Source organism: Pinus tabuliformis, chromosome 6 (genome assembly GCF_031772625.1).
Source record: "Pinus tabuliformis cultivar Carrire ecotype Pingquan chromosome 6, CPIR1, whole genome shotgun sequence".
NCBI lineage: Eukaryota > Viridiplantae > Streptophyta > Pinopsida > Pinales > Pinaceae > Pinus > Pinus tabuliformis.
The window spans coordinates 1700041808-1700061494 of NC_142292.1; the positions used below are offsets into that span (position 1 = coordinate 1700041808).

Consider the following 19687-nt stretch of genomic DNA (forward strand, 5'->3'; position numbering starts at 1 on the left):
ACATTATATGTATTGTACTGAAGCGAGAGGGTAATGTTGAGCAAGAGTACTAAAATGGCACAGTCTCGAATCATAAAGTATGAGCTCCAGGAGGAATGCCACAAAATTGCTCCAAAATAGATGCAAATGACCTTAGAGGAATACGAGTCAAAACAAAACCACAGAGTTTGATCTTTTCGTAGTGATCCCTATTTTTCTTTGCAAGGGCCAAGAGAAAGAAGGCCACAAAGAATGTCAATAAACCCCTTTTTAGGTTTCCCTTTTACTCTTTCTTTGATCGCGGTACCTCCAATGGCATAGGGAACTAAACCAATACGAGCTTTTTCGGGATCTTTATAATGCTTCAGTATAGTGTTTGCAAATATCATTCCAGGACCTACTCCACACACTTTGTGTTTATCTATATCGGCATGCAAAGGAACATGAGCTTGCTCCCAATGAAGATGTGAGTTGAGCCTGAGAATTGAAGGGTGTGCTTTGCATTCTGGAGGAAGGAAATGATCCCAATGAGAACCATGAACTCCTCCCCTGCCCGACATGTTGCTCTGTCCTGAGAGAACGAAGATATCCATTTTCACTGCCTTAACAGTAGTAACTGTTCTTAGGCATTATATATAGAGCCAGATACGATCAACATTACATCCTGTCACATATCACGCACAGAGATTCATTTTTTTTTTTTTTGACAGCGAGCTAACAGTCAAGGGCATTTGGGTCAACAATGGGCTGAGCCGGAACCCCATCCGTTGGGCTAACATTATCCACTCTGTCAGCATACCTGTCGCTGCAAATTCTGGGTAGGAAGTCCGTAAACCGTAAGAATTGCCTGAGTTGATTAATGCCCTCAAATTTGTCCGAATCCGGCAAATTATAGATCTGAGTGATCCGCTGTTAGGTTTGTATTTCTGATCATCCAGATGGATTCAAAGATATTTAAAATCCCAAAAATGGTATTTATGAATAGATGAGATTACATCTTTGTCATAGCGAAACTGCAATTTCGAAGTTGAAATCAGTGCAAATCCTAGCATATTGTAAGATGTGTCAACTAACTGGGCTGGTGTTTCAGTTTTGAACTGCTATGGATAATGCTTGATGTCTCTATTTCTGATCTGTGACATAAATCCACTCCATTTCTGTCCATGAATTTGGATCATAATACACTATAGAGCTCTTAAAATGTTCCTAAATTGCAAATTTTTTTATTTTTTTTAAACTTGAGTAATTTGATTTTAGAGAAATACCCACATAGCAAACAAAACTAGTTATGCATGCATGGGCCCATAGGCCTCAAGGGTTCAACTTGTGCTCTGATACCAAGTGTAAGGACCATGTTCAGACTATGTACACATTTTTTTTTATTTTTTTTATTTATTTATTTATTTATTTTTAACAGCAATGGCAACCAGAAAGGAAACACATTGAAATTCAAATTTATTTAGCACACACATTCCTGCCACTCATTTCAGGAAACATATCCTAACATTTTCATACCTTTACCTAAGATCAATAGTAATGAAATACATATGTACTGTTCACCAGAAGGCGAGACTCTGCTTGCTCTGCTGTTGCTGGTATTCCCTGGTAGCTGGTCACCTTTGCGAGTGAATGATGACGCACTTGATCCAAATGTGAAGACTCACCGGTTAACCTCCCAGCCTACTCCTTGGGTACTCTTCTTCCCCGCAGACCCCCGAGCTGCAATGGGGTTGTACAATGGAGACAAGCACTAGCTAGTAGAGGAGAGCACACCTTGGCTTAAGAGTCCCCTCTCTAAATCCTCTACCTCACCAAACTCACTATAGCTTCATAATCACTGCTCTCACAACATCTCATCCATCCAACAATAGGGTTCCCAAAAAAAATCCTTTTTCCCATGGCTTGCCCCTTCTTTTATAGGAGTCCTCATAGGTGACACTTGTCATGTCAGGCATAATTAATTATTTTGTTATAATTCAATAACTTGATTATTCACCCACCCATGTGTCATTCTCACATCAAGGTCTCCCAAAATTATTTACTTAAATTTTTATTTAAAACTAATATTTTCCTCACCTCAACAAGATTCCTATTTCTTCTCCTAGTTGTCTCTTTATTCCCCCCTTTTATTCCTTAATTTGTGTTCATTACTTAAAGTCAATTAATGAGTCAAGATTTTATCCCTAAACTACTCCCTAATTTAACTCAGGTTATCTCCTAGATGGATATTCTTATGTTGGTTGTTGACACATGGAGCTTCTCTACATTTCTCTAAATTTAATTTATTATTCTCATTTTAATTCACCTTCCCCCTTTTTTTTTAATTAGGTTTAAATTAGTTTAGGATTAATCTTTATCCTTACTATTATGTTTGTCTTTCCCCTTTTTCCTAATTAAACCACATAATCTTCCTAGTATTTTCCAAAATGGGACGGGTAGAGTTTTTAAGGTACTTTATTTTAATTCTTCCTATGATCCTCCTTATTCCAAGTTTTATTTTTGATTTAATTACGTTGGTTTCTAATCATCATTTACCCTTGATGTAAATTTATCTAGTTTTCATTCCTTGCTTATATTTATTTATTATTATTTATTTTTAATGATTCCAAGGATGCCAATTTTGGTTGTGCCCTTCAAGAACTTCCCTAGAAGTTCCAAGGGTGCCACACCTAATAGCTTATTTGTGATGTCAAGGGTGCCAGTTTGGTTGTGCCCTTCAAGAACTTCCCTAGAAGTTCCAAGGGTGCCACACCTAATAGTTTATTTGTGATGTCAGGGGTGCCAGCTTGGTTGTTCCCTTCAAGAACTTCCCTAGAAGTTCCAAGGGTGCCACACCTAATAGTTTATTTGTGATGCCAATGGTGCCAAGTTGGTCGTGCCCTTCAAGAAATTCCCCTGAAGTTCCAAGGGTGCCACACCACTTGCCCTTCAAGCATCCAGTGATTACGAGGGGAAAGTATAGTGCAACGTCATAGACCACTGTCATCTCTTATGTTGTCTGCTATAGTGAGACTAATGGTGTCGGGGATCAAGGAATCCGCCTTGATGCGCACCCCCGGTAAAGTCCTCATGAGCGAACCAACTTTGGAACCTGCCCTCATGGCATCGTGATCTTCAAGGCGAAGGTGCTTCAACCCTTCCAGCCCAAGTCACGGCGGGAGTGCTAGTGGGTGGGATCAGGGACTCTGTCCCACCCCTCCCATGTAGTTCCATCCACTTGTACAACCCCATCACCCATATGTGAGTCATTCGATCAAGCAACTAATCTGTGCTTGCAACCATTAATATATCATCAGAATATAGTTAAACATATATGGCAGATTCTAAGATCGACTTAGACTTTCAAAGATAAAATAATATGAAATTTCGTCAACCAGGTGTCATCAACTCGTCATATGCGAGTGCCTCTGATGGTTCCCTGCCATACTCAATAATCATCAGTAACACGGCTTCTCAATGTTAGTCAATTATCATAATAGCATCATTAACAATTCCTGGTCATTCACATCATTTTCCATTGTAAGTCTGAACTAAAGGAAGTAGGTAACATAGGGAACACATCCCTCATGGCTATCATCAATAATCATCAATGGAGACATACATATTCATTAAGCTATCAACACCATAACATCGTAGAAATATACCTATCCATAAAATTTATCCTCATTATGCTTTTAGTAGAGCGCATACATATTCTTTACTACCCTCGTCATAATTTCAAATAGAGACCAACTTAACTATTTAATATTGAAATCATCAGAATACTGATAGATAAGATACATAACCATTCATGCTACCATAATATCAATGGAAAGCATTCATAACATCACAACCGTGAATATCTCAATCGCTAATAATAGTGTCATGGGTCCAGATCCTCAATCTGAGGTCCTCGAAGAATAGAGTGTCTAAGATAATGTCGTACCCGGGTCAGGAAACTAGAGTGGGCACTACATTTGTCATTTCGTAAAGCATGGATACTTTGTTTACTATAGTAGAAGCACATGGTTCATCTTTATCTCATCACTTCCCACAAGAATTGCATTTGTAAGATCTACACTCATTCTACTGGAAGCATTGTCTTTTTGTTGTGGATTTGAAAGGTTCCTATTTGTCAAATATTGACAGAACCCCATATTTATCTAGATGTATATGCACATAAAGGTTGTGAAGTTTGAGGTTGCATACTTGAGTTGCAAAAATTTACACATTGAAATTTGAGTGAGCTTGGAAATGTGCTCTTGATATTGTATTTAATATTGTCTTACTTCTATTAATCAAGAAGCACTAAGAGCCTATTTTACATTCCTATTATGTATTTACACCAGATGTAGTTTTGGGTGCTAGTTCCATTGACCTACTTATGAATGTCATAAAATTATTAATGTATAATTTCCTCTTCAACGTGTATATAGTGAGTTGTATTACATGTGTACATAGACTTCACAGCTCTAACCTTATTTCAATTTAAATGCCTCTTACATCTCTTAGTTATAAATATTGAGATATTTCTTTACTCGAAGGAACCTGTACGTTCCAAACTATGCATGTTCAATTAAATATGGAAGTTGCTACTAAATATATGAGTAATGACTTGGTAAGGTTTAGTTCCATTTAGTAGCGTATATTTGAAGTGTTTTCCCCATAAGGGTGAGTTAATAGTTCAACTTGTGGTCAAAACCACATCAAAAAATGAATTGCATCATTACATGTAGATGCACCAATTAACAAAAAATATTAAATCGAAAGATAATTTACAAAAGTAGTCATAGTCTCATAGCACACACAGGGACTTGTCTTTCATGAACTTAACGATATTTCATGGGAACTTCATGAATAGATACAATTAAATAAAACCTTCAGAATATGTTCTAGGATGGAAATCAATTAATTACCCATCAATTTTGGCTATGTTGATAAAATATCATGAACTTATTTCCTAAGATGTATATAGATTCCATCTATCTTTCTTTGTGTTCACCATGATCTATGGAAAGAGAATTTATTATGTTATCTATTTTTGTTTTCCTGTTACCTCATAATAGTTCAATGCTTCTTCCCTTAAGATCTCTTATAAGTATAACTTCATTCTATTAAGATATGTCCTCGATTATACTACACTTCACAATCATGAAACCCATAATTTAATTTTAATATGAGCAAAGTAATATGATGACAATATGTAAGAGGATACATATCAACATGTAGTTACCCATAGGATTTAAACTTTCCTTATCCACCATTACTCCTTTCAACACTTTCTTTCATATTCATAAGCCATGATGACCACACCACTAAATATCATCATCGAGATTGTCCATAATCATACCTCAATTATTTCAAATGCGTTCATTCATCAAGCTTGACTCTGAGAATCTAAAGCTAGGTCTATCATGTGTAAGTTTCTTAAACCAATTTTAAATCATGGTATAGAGACTTTGTGCCTTTAGAAGATACTTTAACAACAAGTTAAGTTTGGAAAAACCTTGCAAAACATATAATGAAATACAAAATTAATCTTCACATAATTCTAAACCGTTGATAGTTAGGCACAATAAAACAGTAACCACTTTATGGTTGACCACTTCTACCTCTTGAAAATATTCAACAAGTTAAATGTTTTCACTTCTTTGGATTACTCTCTACTCCATCACAACAGTGGAAGGTTCAGTGTTATATAACAATATTGCAATATTATTTGTTAAAATTTAACCTTACAGGGTTTCTTCTCCCACAATGCTATTATAGTTATCCACCACGATGTATGAATACAATACATAGACTTGATAAATTCAATATAAAGTAAAAAAATTACTATGAAGTGTGTATAAAGAATAAACTTCTTAAATTGTGAGCATAGGCGGCTTATGAAAAAAACACACAATGCACAATCGTATCTCTCAAAATTATACCTGCAACATCGGGGAAGAAAATTATTACCATGATGCTAAAAGAACCAAGTCATTTTTTTGGTAGTGATGCCATCTAGAACAATTCCCTCCAATCATTAAGTGAATGCTCGCATGGAGGTGCTTCACCACGAAGTCAGCCTACAATCTCAACTGCCATCAAATTTCCAATTGCAAGACAAATAAAACATCTTTGAACAACTAAAAAAATGTCAATGCTTGGCGAGCATACTCCATAGCTTTGAGCCAAATCAACATGCTGCTGCAATCAACATGTAACATTTGTAATATTGTAGTGGCAATTCTAAAAAAAAAAATTAATCCAAAGAGGGCATATATAGTTCCGACTCAAATATCTCAAATAAGTCATGTTTAGACTCAAATTTTTGTCATCCATTTTCTAATGCTATGCCAACTATAGATTCAGGGTAAAATACCCATCATAAGGAACTCAATTACTAATAACAACATTGACCAACAGAATGTAGTTAACCACAACATTTCCACTAATTGGACAATGGTCAAACCACTATTGAAGCCAATTCAGCCCACCATCGTGACCTTTAACCACTCAACTCCATCACTCTGTGAGGCAACTCATTCTTTAAATAATGCCACACTAGCGCTTCCTGCTAGCTACTTCTTGTTAGTAATTAATTGACCAGAATGTCCTTAATCCTTTGAATAACAGGAAAAAAATATTCCTCGGGGTTGAAGCTCTAATTTTCGTTGTAGAGGAGATTGGCCCTTTTGTCAACACACTACCTTAACCATGCTCGATCACAGAGTATTATAGTAAAGCAAGGGATGTCGCAATCCGTGAATATGACCATCGCCTGCTACCACCACTGGGAAATCCTGATAAATGTTTCCATATGATTTTACACCTGCATGCCTCTATGGCGAGTGTTTCCAGGAAAACTAGTGTATTTTCGATCGACTAGCCCTCTAGGATTGGCAGCTACCCTAGAAAGAAATTGTTAAAAGAAATTTGTGATTTCCTCTATGTATGATAGATGAGAGAGAGGAAAAGGAACCAACCTGGATCTTCCACTTAACTCCTTGCTTGATCTCTCTCTCCCTTGACAGAGCCTGCACCTCCTCTCCTGCTTATCCCGCTTAGAGAATACTTGTAGAAACAAAGCAAAACAACATCAAAGCATCTTGATCTATTATATCATAAGCATTGCAGAATCAGAAATACAATGAACATACAATGGCATTCACAAATACACAATTGTATGGAGGAAAACTCAAAGAACTTTATTAAATAAAAGGGAGAATTACAACCCAGCTGTCTGATCCCGTATCATCCTCCCAGCATCAAAGCCCTCTTCACCTCATGAAAAGCAAGATCACCCAACAATACAATGCTCTTTCTCAGATACAAAGTATCAGCACTTCCTTACAAATTACAAAATTCCAGCCTCTAGATCTCTCAGATGAAGGATCCATTTATAGATGTATGCAATGGTGTGAGTCATCTATGGGTTTTTGATTAGTGTAATTCCACTTGTTGTTTTTGGTTCCACTTGGAGATTTCTTGGATCTCTTACTCATTGCACCCCACCAAAGGCCTCTTCAGTATGCATCACACCTGGCTAGTGTAGAAGTCAATCTGCATCACACCCTCATAGTGGAGCAATCAGTATGGTCCAGTTTAGGCCAATTCTGGGTGGTTTTTCAGGTGGAACTTTTTGGGAATGATGTAATCAGTTGACCATGATCTTTTAGGGTATGAAACAACACTTTTAGGGGTTAAAGAGCCCTAGTTTATTGACATATAAGATTGGGGTTGAAGTGCCCAAATATGTCTATAAAAGTTGCGCTCTTTGATGTCAGGTGAAATGCTTTACCATGAGGATTCGAGGTTTCAAAAACTGGAAGGTGACCTGTATAAGATACAATACAATACATCATCATATATAATTTTCATGATCTAGCTGAAGCGGGCATTCCCATGCTCAACTTTTATGAATTCATTTCATGTACATAGAATAGATAATTGTCTGCAGTTGCATACTGGTGATTCTTTATATGTAGAGTCATCGTCCCTGGCTTGGATGACCATCTATGCAGCTTCTGTACATTTGATGTCTTTATATTCCTAAATATATCGCAGCCCAGATGGATAAAACTAGATCTAGGGTCTTCAAACTCGTTCAATCTTCACCTGATGTACAAGTTGATCCATGTGAAAAGATTCTTTGAAGTCGAACATGGAAAGACATCGCCTGATTACCAGTCAATAATGTGAGCTGTTAGCAGATGCGAGAGGAATCACCGATAATGATAATGACCCTCAAGGTACTACAGTACAATTCATGTGGTTTGAATATATGATCCGATGTCAAACACCATGTAAAATCTTTCGGTCGAAGGCCATTGATGTCAACTTGTCGCCGGAAGTGAGAAACTTGCCATTAAGGCATGCAAGCTTCAAAGTACTGAAAGGGTTGTTTCTAAGTCAACTTCTTGGATAATGAGCTGATGTCGAAAAGAAGTGGCCTATCGTAGGAGGGCCTTAATCTATCCCACATCTACGACACGAAACAAGGCAAATGATTTTCTGGAGGTGAAAATGATCGACGACACAAGGTTCAGGAATGTTGATCATGAAAAATGGAGGTTGAAGGTATTGCAGTGGAGGAGACATTAACTGGATGGTGAATTCTCGACTGAATGACTTCTCTTGAACATATCAGCGACACTATGATGGATTGGTAGCGTTAACCCCAAAAATGGATGGTGTGAAAGACCAATGGTGAAATGACCGGTGAATGGAATAACCCAATCCGACTCAATCTTGGTGATGGAGTGAAAGTGTCATGCTCAAGAGCGACCTGCTACCATAAAATTCTTCAAGTTTTCTTCCCTTTTTCCCCAATCATTGCTAACCAGTACCTCTTTATTTTTGTCAAACTTGAGGAGGATAACATATGCTTGTTCTATAATTTTCCCTTCGGAAAACCTGTCGCTATGTTTTAGCAAGTCTAGCGACAATGAAACTCGTTCTTGTCTAGGTGGACAAGTTTGTTGCTATTGTTTTAACGAGTTTAACGACAAGGATAACTCGGTCCTTTTCATGTTTATAGATTTTGAAAAGGGACAAAAAGAAAACTCCAGAAGTTCTTTTTTGTAGCATAATCCCTTCGGTCCGAAAAATATTAAAATAATACAAAAGGGATGACTTTTCGATCACTTTGGTGAGCCAAAAAAGACAAGCACTCGAACTTTTTCGTAAGATAATCCCTCAAGTCTGAAAAAGATTAAAATCTACAGGAGGGATGGCATTTACCATCACTTTAACGAGCTGGAAAGGCTAATTGCTCGATAATCTTTTCATATTTAATGAGTCTGAAAAGGGTTTAAAGAGGACTCGTTTTTTGAGGAATGAGTGGTGTCTAGGGTAGCAACTTGTTCCGAGTAGGCTTGGAATTTCTCAAAACATGGTCGTGTGAAGAGGGTGGTTGATAGGACCACTCGTCGCAGCTGTTCATCAAAAAGGTAAACAATCAAGTGGAAGCCTATGATTGGACAAGAGAATGGAGGTGATGGCAGGTACACAACCAAGGCTCAAAAGGCTGATAGCATGGCAATCACAGAGGTTATTTACTGGAGGTAGGTTCATTTTTTAACGAGCTTGAACTCTGGGGGAACATATGCTCTGTGGTAGCTTTATTTTTTAATGAGCTTGAACCATGCGATAACATATGCTTAGTGTAGGTGCGGGTTCATTTTTTAACAAGCCTGAACCTTGTGGAAAACTACTGTCTTTTCGATCGACTAGCCCTCTAGGATTGGCAGCTACCCTAGAAACAAATAGTTTAAAGCAATTTGTGATTTCCTCTATGTATAATAGATAAGAGAGAGGCAAAGGAACCAACCTGGATCTTCCGCTTAACTCCTTGCTTGATCTCTCTCCCCCTTGACAGAGCTTGCACCTCCTCTCCTACTTATCCCGCTTAGAGAATACCTGTAGAAACAAAGTAACAAAACACCATCAAAGGATCTTGATCTATTATATCATAAGTATTGCAGAACCAGAAATAAAATGAACATACAATGGCATTCACAAATAACAACATTCACAAATACACAATTGTATGGAGGAAAACTCAAAGAACTTTATTAAAATAGAAGGGAGAATTACAACCCAACTGTCTGATCCAGCATCATCCTTACAGCATCAAAGCCCTCTTCACCTCATGAAAAGCAAGATCACCCAACAATACAATGCTCTTTCTCAAATACAAACTATCAGCACTTCCTTACAAATTACAAAATTCCAGCCTCCAGATCTCTTAGATGAGGGATCCATTTATAGATGTATGCAAGGGTGTGAGTCATCTCTGAGTTTTTGATTAGTGTCATTCCACTTGTTGTTTTTTGTTCCACTTGGAGATTTCTTGGATCTCTTACTCATCCTTGGGCGAATTCAGAGAGGCAAGTGTCATAGGAGAAGTTTCTAGAAGATTCCATGAGCATCCACTTAGAGAACTGTCTCGGACATTTGTCCATTCTCGCTCATCGCACCCCACAAAAGGCATCTTCAATATGCTTCGCACCTGGCTAGTGTAGAAGTCAGTATGCATTGCACCCTCACAGTAGAGCAGTCAATATGGTCCAGTTTAGGCCAGTTCTGGGTGGTCTTTCAGGTGGAACTTTTGGGGAATGATGTAATTAGTTGACCATGATCTTTTAGGGTATGAAACAACACTTTTAGGGGTTAAATAACCCTAGTTTATTGAAATATAAGATTGGGGTTGAAGTGCCCAAATATGTCTATAACAGTTGTCCCCTAAAGCATGAAGTCGTAAATATTTGATGTCGGGTGAAATGCTTTACCATGAGGATCCGAGGTTTCGAAAACTAGAAGGTGACCTGTATAAGATACAATACAATACATCATCATATATAATTTTCATGATCTAGCTGAGGCGAGCATTCCTATGCTCAGCTTTTATAAATTCATTTCATGTACATAGAACAGATAATCGTCTGCAGTTGCAGACTGGTGATTCTTTATATGTAGAGTCATCGTCCCTGGCTTGGATGACCATATGTGCAGCTTCTGTATACATTTTATGTCTTTATATTTATGAATATATCACATCCCAGCTGGATGAAACTAGATCCAGGGTCTTCAAACTTGTTCAATCTTTGCCCGATGTACAAGTCGATCCATGTGAAAATATTTTCTGAAGTCGAACATGGAAAGACATCGCCTGATTACCAGTCAATAATGTGAGCTGTTAACAGATGCGAGAGGAATCATCGATAATGATAATGACCCTCAAGGTACTACAGTACAATTCATGTGGTGTGAATATATGATCCGATGTCGAACACCACGTAAAATCTTTCGGTCGAAGGCCATTGATGTCAACCTATCACCGGAAGTGAGAAACTTGCCATTAAGGCATGCAAGCTTCAAAGTACTGAAAGGGTTGTTTCTAAGTCAACTTCTTGGATAATGAGCTGATGTCGACAAGAAGTGACCTGTCATAGGAGGGCCTTAATGTATCCCACATCTACGACATGAAACGAAGCAAATGATTTTCTAGAGGTGAAAACGATCGACGACACAAGGTTCGGGAATGACAATCATGAGAAATGGAGGTTGAAGGTATTGCAGTGAATGAGACATTAACTGGATGGTGAATTCTCGACTGAATGACTTCTCTTGAACATATCGATGACACTGTGATGGATTGGTAGTGTTGACCCCAAAAATGGATGGTGTGAAAGACCAATGGTGAAATGACCGGTGAACGGAATAACCCAACCCGACTCAATCATGGTGATGGAGTGAAAGTGTAATGTTCAAGAGCGACCTGCTACCATAAAATTCTTCAAGTTTTCTTCCCTTTTTCCACAATCATTTCTGACCAGTACCTCTTTATTTTTGTCAAGCTTGAGGAGGATAACATATGATTTTTCTATAATTTGCCCTTCGAGCAAACCTGTCGCTATTTTTTAGCGAGTCTAGAGACAGTGAAACTCGTTCTTGTCTAGGTGGACAAGTTTGTCGCTATTTTTTTAATGAGTTTAATGAAAAGGATAACTCGGTCCTTTTCATGTTTAGAGATTTTGAAAAGGGACGAAAAGAAAACTCTAGAAGTTCTTTTTCGTAGCATAATCCCTTCGGTCCGAAAAAGATTAAAATAATACAAAAGGGATGACTTTTCAATCACTTTGGCAAGCCGAAAAAGACAAGTGCTCGAACTTTTTCGTAAGATAATCCCTCAGGTCCGAAAAAGATTAAAATATATAGTAGGGATGGCATTTCCCATCACTTTAAGGAGTTGGAAATGCGAATTTCTCGACAATCTTTTCATATTTAACGAGTCTGAAAAGGGTTTAAAGAGGACTCGTTTTTTGAGGAACGGGTGGTGTCTAGGGTAGCAACTGGTTTCGGGTAGGCTTGAAACTTCTCAAAACATGGTCATGTGAAGAGGGTGGCTAATAGGACCACTCATCGCAACTGTTCCTCGAAAAGGTAAACAATCAAGTGGAAGCGTATGATCGGCCAAGGGAATGGAGGTGATGGCAGGTACACAACGAAGGCTCAAAAGGATGATAGCATGGCAATCACAGAGGTTATTTACTGGATGTAGTTGCATTTTTTAACGAGCTTGAACTCTGGGGGAACATATGCTCTGTGGTAGGTTTATTTTTTAACGAGCTTGAACCATGCGATAACATATGCTCAGTTTAGGTGTGAGTTCATTTTTTAACGAGGTTGAACCTTGCGGAAACTATGTTCAGGGGTAGGTTTATTTTTTAACGAGCTTGAACCATGTGACAACATATGCTCAGTGATCTTTTCATTTCTATGCAAACTTAAAACTAAAAAGCTAGAAAACCTAAAAAGCTAAAGAAATACTGAGGTTAGGTAGGAAATCTCTTCCTTTGCTTCGTCTGTAGCGCAGACAAAGGTGAATAGTGTGTTGGACCAATCAACTAACCTAAGGAGTTAAAAAACTAAAAAAACTAAAAAGCTTAAAAGCTAGAAAATGAAATTGAAAAAGGTTTGCATGCCCCCAGCATGATGAAAAGGAGAATCTCTAGTAACCATATGGAAATCATTGTGGTTAACCAGGATGGTTTTTTGTCAGTGGTTAGACAAAAAATTCCTTGGCTTTATTCGCCAAATAGACAAAGGTGAATGGTGTGTCAGACCAATCACTTAACTTACAGGGAAACTTATCTTTTCAGCCGGGTTCGTTCACCAAATAGACAAGGGTGCATGCCCCCTAAGCTTCGTTACATTCACCAGACTACTCGCGGTAATTAGGTGGATGAAATGAAGGTTGAAGAGACATCGTGGATATAAAAGGACCATTTAGGGATGATGATTGACTTGGAGCTATGCTTGAACTGGGAAATGAAAGCTGGTCAATGGTGAAAATTTTGCCTTCAAGCGGGAAACACATCTTTCGGAAGAGTGTTGAAACAATAGCTTCCATGTTATAAACATAGTCACGTCCAAGGAGTAGATTGTAATCTAACGGTCCTGGGACTACCATCACGTTCAGGTGAATGGTTTTCTATCCTAAAGTTATTGGTAACTTAGGAAGGATCCCTAATGGTCGACTAGTTCCTTTGTTAAAGCCTGACAAATTCTGTGTAACAGGCATAAGCGATGGCGAACCAAGTGCTTTCCAAGTAGTTGAGGAAAGGATACTCACTGACGCACCCTCATCTATGATAGTGCCTGACACGATCATTTTGTAAACTTGTACTATGATCTGGAAAGGTACATAAGAAGGAAGGTGAGATCTCGCTAGTCGATTCCAATCAAAGGAAGTGACTAGACTGCTTGGAGGGGGTACCGAATAAATGGTTGAATTAACCCCTTGAGTAGCAAGAACTGGGGAATTCTCTTCCTGTTGTGAAGGAACAGGCGGATTGCCCCCAAGTTCATTGGACTCTGAAGTAATAAAAAGAATTTGAACAGTATCGTTCTCACTCTCTTCAGGAAGGATATGATCTTCTGAAGGTAAAACTGGGTCGACTGCCATCTCGACTTGTTGACTTTGGTCCGGTATGGACTCAGAAGATTCACTTTCAACGATAGGTGTTTCGACTGACGGTTCAGTTAAGTCAGTCGGATTTTCAACTAGTAAAGGACTTGGGGAGAGTTTCCTGTATCCAGCTGGAAGTCGCTGTGGTGAAGCAGGACGGTTATGCAAGACTCTTTTGGCCTCACCCAAAAAAGGACAACGGGGAAGGGTATGGTTCCCTTCACATAACTCACATGGTACTTTGACCTTTCCTTTCTATCCGTGGACTTCACTATCACTAGTTGATGGTGTATTATCAACATGATCAACAGAGGTTGATGACACCTGGTTGTGCGAACGGGGGGACCATTCTCTCAAGATCCGAGGGAGGCACAGACAATCTCAATGAAAATGGTCTCCTCTACAGATTATGCATGGAAATCTAGGTTTAGGAGCTTTAATGTGCAGATTTTCACCAGCTGATGCATCCAAATCTATGGTTGCTTGGTTGCCCCCTTGCTGAATTGGCTTCTTCTTCTTCTCCTTACCTTTCTTCTTCTTCTTAGCCACCTAGTTATTAGCATCACTACTTTCACCAAGTGAAGAGGAAGAAGGGGAGGGAGAAACAAATGAAGAAGAAGGTGAGGGGTCAATTTTAGTATCAACTGGGTGCTAATTCAATTGCTGAGGAATCACATTTTTTTGAACCACAAAGGTTGAGAATAGCCATACGGGCAGGCCAATGGTAAGTCCGAGAAGGGACAAAGTGGCCATATGAGGAGCACCAATATTTCCCCAAGAAGTAAAAGGACTAGGATTCTCCTTGAGAGGAATTCCTTGATTGGTGGACTCCATTATCTAAATCTAAGACCAACAAAGGAACAAGGATGTTATTCCAAATTTAATAAATTTTAATGATGCTTTGACACAACTTTGCTTTTTCAATTTTCAAGAGTCGAGAAAAAGCTAAAGATGACTCTAGTCCCCTTCGATTTATAATGAGCCTGAAGTGACAAGTGCCCAGATGGAACTTTTCTTTTAAAGATTCGAAAAGGAACGAAATTGACTACTCTGAAATCTAGACAGAGGGATTACCAAACCAATCACAAAACTGCAAAATACACCTTGTTGATAAATTAAAGAGAAATTACCAAGGACTTATGTACAGCAGTCAATCTTCCTGAATGTTGTGTTCAGTGCATTGTTATCAATAGGGCGGCAGACTCGGCTTCCTATGGATAAAGGATATAAGCCTATTGTGGTCTCCCAATATATACTCGATGGTACGGGGAGAACAAGTCCGTGCTAGTGTGAGGACCATAACTCTCCAGACTATGTACATTTTTTTTTTTTTTAAAACCGCAATGGCAACCAGAAAGGAAACGCATTGAAATTCAAATTTATTTAGCACACGCATTCCTGCCACTCATTTCAGGAAACATACCCTAACATTTTCATACCTTTAACTAAGATCAATAGTAATGAAATACATATGTACCGTTCACCAGAAGGCGAGACTCTGCTTGCTCTGCTGTTGCTGGTATTCCCTTGTAGCTGGTCACCTCTGCGAGTGAATGATGATGCACTTGATCCGAATGCGAAGACTCACCGGTTAACCTCCCAGCCTACTCCTTGGGTACTCTTCTTCCCCGCGGACCCCCGAGCTGCAATGGGGTTGTACAATGGAGACAAGCACTAACTAGTAGAGGAGAGCACACCTTGGCTCAAGAGTCCCCTCTCTAAATCCTCTACCTCACCAAACTCACTATAGCTTCGTAATCACTGCTCTGACGACATCTCATCCATCCAACAATAGGGTTTCCAAAAAGTCCCCTCTTCCATGGCTTGCCCCTTCTTTTATAGGAGTCCTCATAGGTGACACTCGTCATGTCATGCATAATTAATTTTTTTTTAATAATTCAATAGCTTGATTATTCACCCACCCATGTGTCATTCTCACATCAAGGGTCTCCCAAAATTATTTACTTAAATTTTTATTTAAAACTAATATTTTCCTCACCTCAACAAGATTCCTATTTCTTCTCCTAGTTGTCTCTTTATTCCCCCTTTTTATTCCTTAATTTGTGTTCATTACTTGAAGTCAATTAATGAGTCAAGATTTTATCCCCAATCTACTCCCTAATTTAACTCAGGTTATCTCCTAGATGGATATTCTTATGTTGGTTGTTGACACATGGAACTTTTCTACATTTCTCTAAATTTAATTTATTATTCTCATTTTAATTCACCTTCCCCCTTTTCTTAATTAGGTTTAAATTAGTTTAGGATTAATCTTTATCCTTACCATTATGTTTGTCTTTGTTATGGAACCAGCTCACAAAAAGATAGAAAAGAGAGATCCACGCCTTAGAATTCAGCCTCTTCGAGGGGGCAACCTCCTTTACATTACATAAATGAACAATTCTTGGATGATACAAATGAACATACCTCCTTTCTATATATAGGAGTCTAAGTGGTCCCAATATAATCAAAGCCTACATAACAATAATATTGTAGGGCACAACAGTAATAATGGTGGGCTTCTATGTGGCATAATAGTAACAATATGGGCACTACATGGGTACATCAATATAATAAGTGGGTTATACTAATAACAATAAGGGGTTACACTAGTAGTATAGGGGCCTAACATGCCCCTCTCCTTCAAAAAGCGTTGTCCTCAACGCTTGAGTAGTTCTTGATGCTTCTATATAAAATTCTTGTCCTCCCATGTGGAATATTCAGCGGGTAAGTTCTTCCACTTGATGAGATACTCTGAAATTGATTGATTTCGTAGCTGTCGGGTTCTTGTTTCTGTGACTGCTCCAGGTTCCAATATGATTTTTCCTTCCTCTTCAGTTTCTGGCAATATTGCTTGAATTGGGATCTTTTGCAACTTTTGAATAAGTGGCCATACTTCTACGTTCTTCTTCCATTCATCCGTTGCTTCGTTTATCCAATTTGGTTGGATAATATAAATACACAAAAAAATGCTTCCACATCCTCATCCTTGAAGCGTCTTCCCATTCGGTAAGGTCGCCATTTTTTAAGTGCATGTAGTATTGCCAACATTTCCTTCTCATAAATAGCTTGCTTGAGATGTAGCAGTAAAAATACCCAATCACTCACATCAAAACACTTTTCACTACGATGTTGATCTACCTGTTGTTTCATTTGATTTTGCACCGAAGTGGCGTTATCCTTTAAAAGTTGGAGAACTTGTTGTTGATGCTCGATACGATCTTTCTCTACTTGAACCTTTTTCTTCTTGATATTTCCTTCTATCTTTTGAGGAGTGGTAATTTCTTTCAGTCCTTTAAAAGATATGGTCGGATTCATTTCTTGATGCTCGATGCGATCTTTCACTTCTTGAACATTTTTCTTCTTGATGTGTCCTTCTATCTTGATAGTTTGAGGAGTGGTAATTTCATCCATTGAATTACAAGATATGGTTGGATTCATTTCTTCTTTCTCGATGTGATCTTTCACTTCTTGCACCTTTTTCTTCTTGATATGTCCTTCTATCTTGAGAGTTTGAGGAGTGGTAATTCTTGCCAATGCTTTACAAGATATGGTCTGATTCATTTCTTCTTTCTCTGGGGTGGCGTCCTGACGTATATCCTCTTCTTTTGATGTTTCTTGATCCTTTTCTTCCTCCTCTTCATATTCTATGTAAAATAATTTCTTCCCAGCACACCTATGACCTTTAGTGCATTTGCTATCACAATTGTAACAAAGCCCTTTTTCTCTTTTTTCTTCCAATTGTTGTGGTGTAACCCTTGTAGGTTGTGGAAGGCTGGGAGAAACAACACTTCCATCTTTATAGTTGTGAAGGGTATGCTTCTTGGTTTCCATAATTTTGCTTTCCATTATGTCACAAATCCCTTTTACTCTTTCCAATTGTTGTGGTGTTGCTCTAAAGAAGGAGTTTCTCTTTATATCCTCATAATGTGCTATCATTTCCTCCGTGAAAATTGACCACGTAACAAGTTTTTTACGAGAACAAAGCCCTTTGTACCATAAAAATTGATCTGGTTCTAAATATGAAGATGCAATACATACCTTTTGTAACAGTTGTACACCATGTATATCAAAATATTGCTCCATCTGAAGTATCCAATTTACCGGATCCTTGCCATCAAACTTCCTCATCTTGCGTTTTCTTGATTTTAGGAGCTCTACCTTGAAACGACTGTAACTCTGTACTTTCGGATCTTTAAGTTCTAAACTTGTGATCTGTAGTAGCCCTCTGTGTCCTCTTTCCAATGCCACAAGTCTAATCCAAATTGGATTCTCCAAGAAAACGTTATGCACAATCTCCCGCAGTGACCTGATTATAGACTAGTTCAGTAGAGCGAACTTGTATGAAGTGCCACGTGTCACTGTTTCAACCTTTGACTCTGAAAAATATATAAACAGAAACTACACTCCTTCCTCTTTCTGTACCTTCTAACGAAATTTCAATCCGATGCTCAGAAAGAAAGTTATGACGATTTTCCCCAGGTCACCTGTTTTGAGTGTAATTCAGGAGTCTGCAACAAGACCAACGTCCGCAGATAATATCTCCTAAAATATCATGCGAAAAGATCTGAAATTCAGACCCAAGGTTCAGCGCCAATTCTTCTCAAATGGGTTTTTTTTGCGACTTCTGAAACATCACAGAAAAAAGTTATAGCGAAACTGCCACGATGACCTGTTTGGAGCAGCGAAACCCTAGAATCCAAAGCTCTGATACCAAATGTTATGGAACCAGCTCACAAAAAGATAGAAAAGAGAGATCCACGCCTTAGAATTCAGCCTCTTCGAGGGGGCAACCTCCTTTACATTACATAAATGAAAAATTCTTGGATGATACAAATGAACATACCTCCTTTCTATATATAGGAGTCTAAGTGGTCCCAATATAATCAAAGCCTACATAACAATAATATTGTAGGGCACAACAGTAATAATGGTGGGCTTCTATGTGGCATAATAGTAACAATATGGGCACTACATGGGTACATCAATATAATAAGTGGGTTATACTAATAACAATAAGGGGTTACACTAGTAGTATAGGGGCCTAACAGTCTTTCCCCTTTTTCCTAATTAAACCACATAATCTTCCTAGTATTTTCCAAAATGGGAAGGGTAGAGTTTTTAAGGTACTCTATTTTAATTCTTCCTATGATCCTCCTTATTCCAAGTTTTATTTTTGATTTAATTACATTGGTTTCTAATCATCATTTACCCTTGATGTAAATTTACCTAGTTTTCATTCCTTGCTTATATTTATTTATTATTATTTATTTTTAATGATTCCAAGGATGCCAAGCTTTGGTTGTGCCCTTCAAGAACTTCCCTAGAAGTTCCAAGGGTGCCACACCTAATAGCTTATTTGTGATGTCAAGGGTGCCAGTTTGGTTGTGCCCTTCAAGAACTTCCCTAGAAGTTCCAAGGGTGCCACACCTAATAGTTTATTTGTGATGTCAAGGGTGCCAGTTTGGTTGTGCCCTTCAAGAACTTCCCTAGAAGTTCCAAGGGTGCCACACCTAATAATTTATTTGTGATGCCAAGGGTGCCAAGTTGGTCGTGCCCTTCAAGAAATTCCCCTGAAGTTCCAAGGGTGCCACACCACTTGCCCTTCAAGCATCCAGTGATTACGAGGGGAAAGTATAGTGCAACGTCATAGACCACTGTCATCTCTTATGTTGCCTGCTATAGTGAGACTAATGGTGTCGGGGATCAAGGAATCCGCCTTGATGTGCGCCCCCCGGTAAAGTCCTCATGAGCGAACCAACTTTGGAA

General features: G+C 38.5%; 1 long non-coding RNA gene across 1 annotated transcript; it reads right to left on the reverse strand.

Moving 5' to 3' along the window:
* Positions 1 to 446: 446 nt before the first annotated feature.
* LOC149265531 (uncharacterized) lies at positions 447 to 975 on the reverse strand. Its single transcript, XR_016251724.1, has 2 exons — positions 779 to 975; positions 447 to 643 (listed from the first exon to the last, which is right to left on the reverse strand). It is a non-coding gene; the product is annotated as an uncharacterized LOC149265531 (long non-coding RNA).
* Between the last annotated feature and the right edge of the window lie 18712 nt (positions 976 to 19687).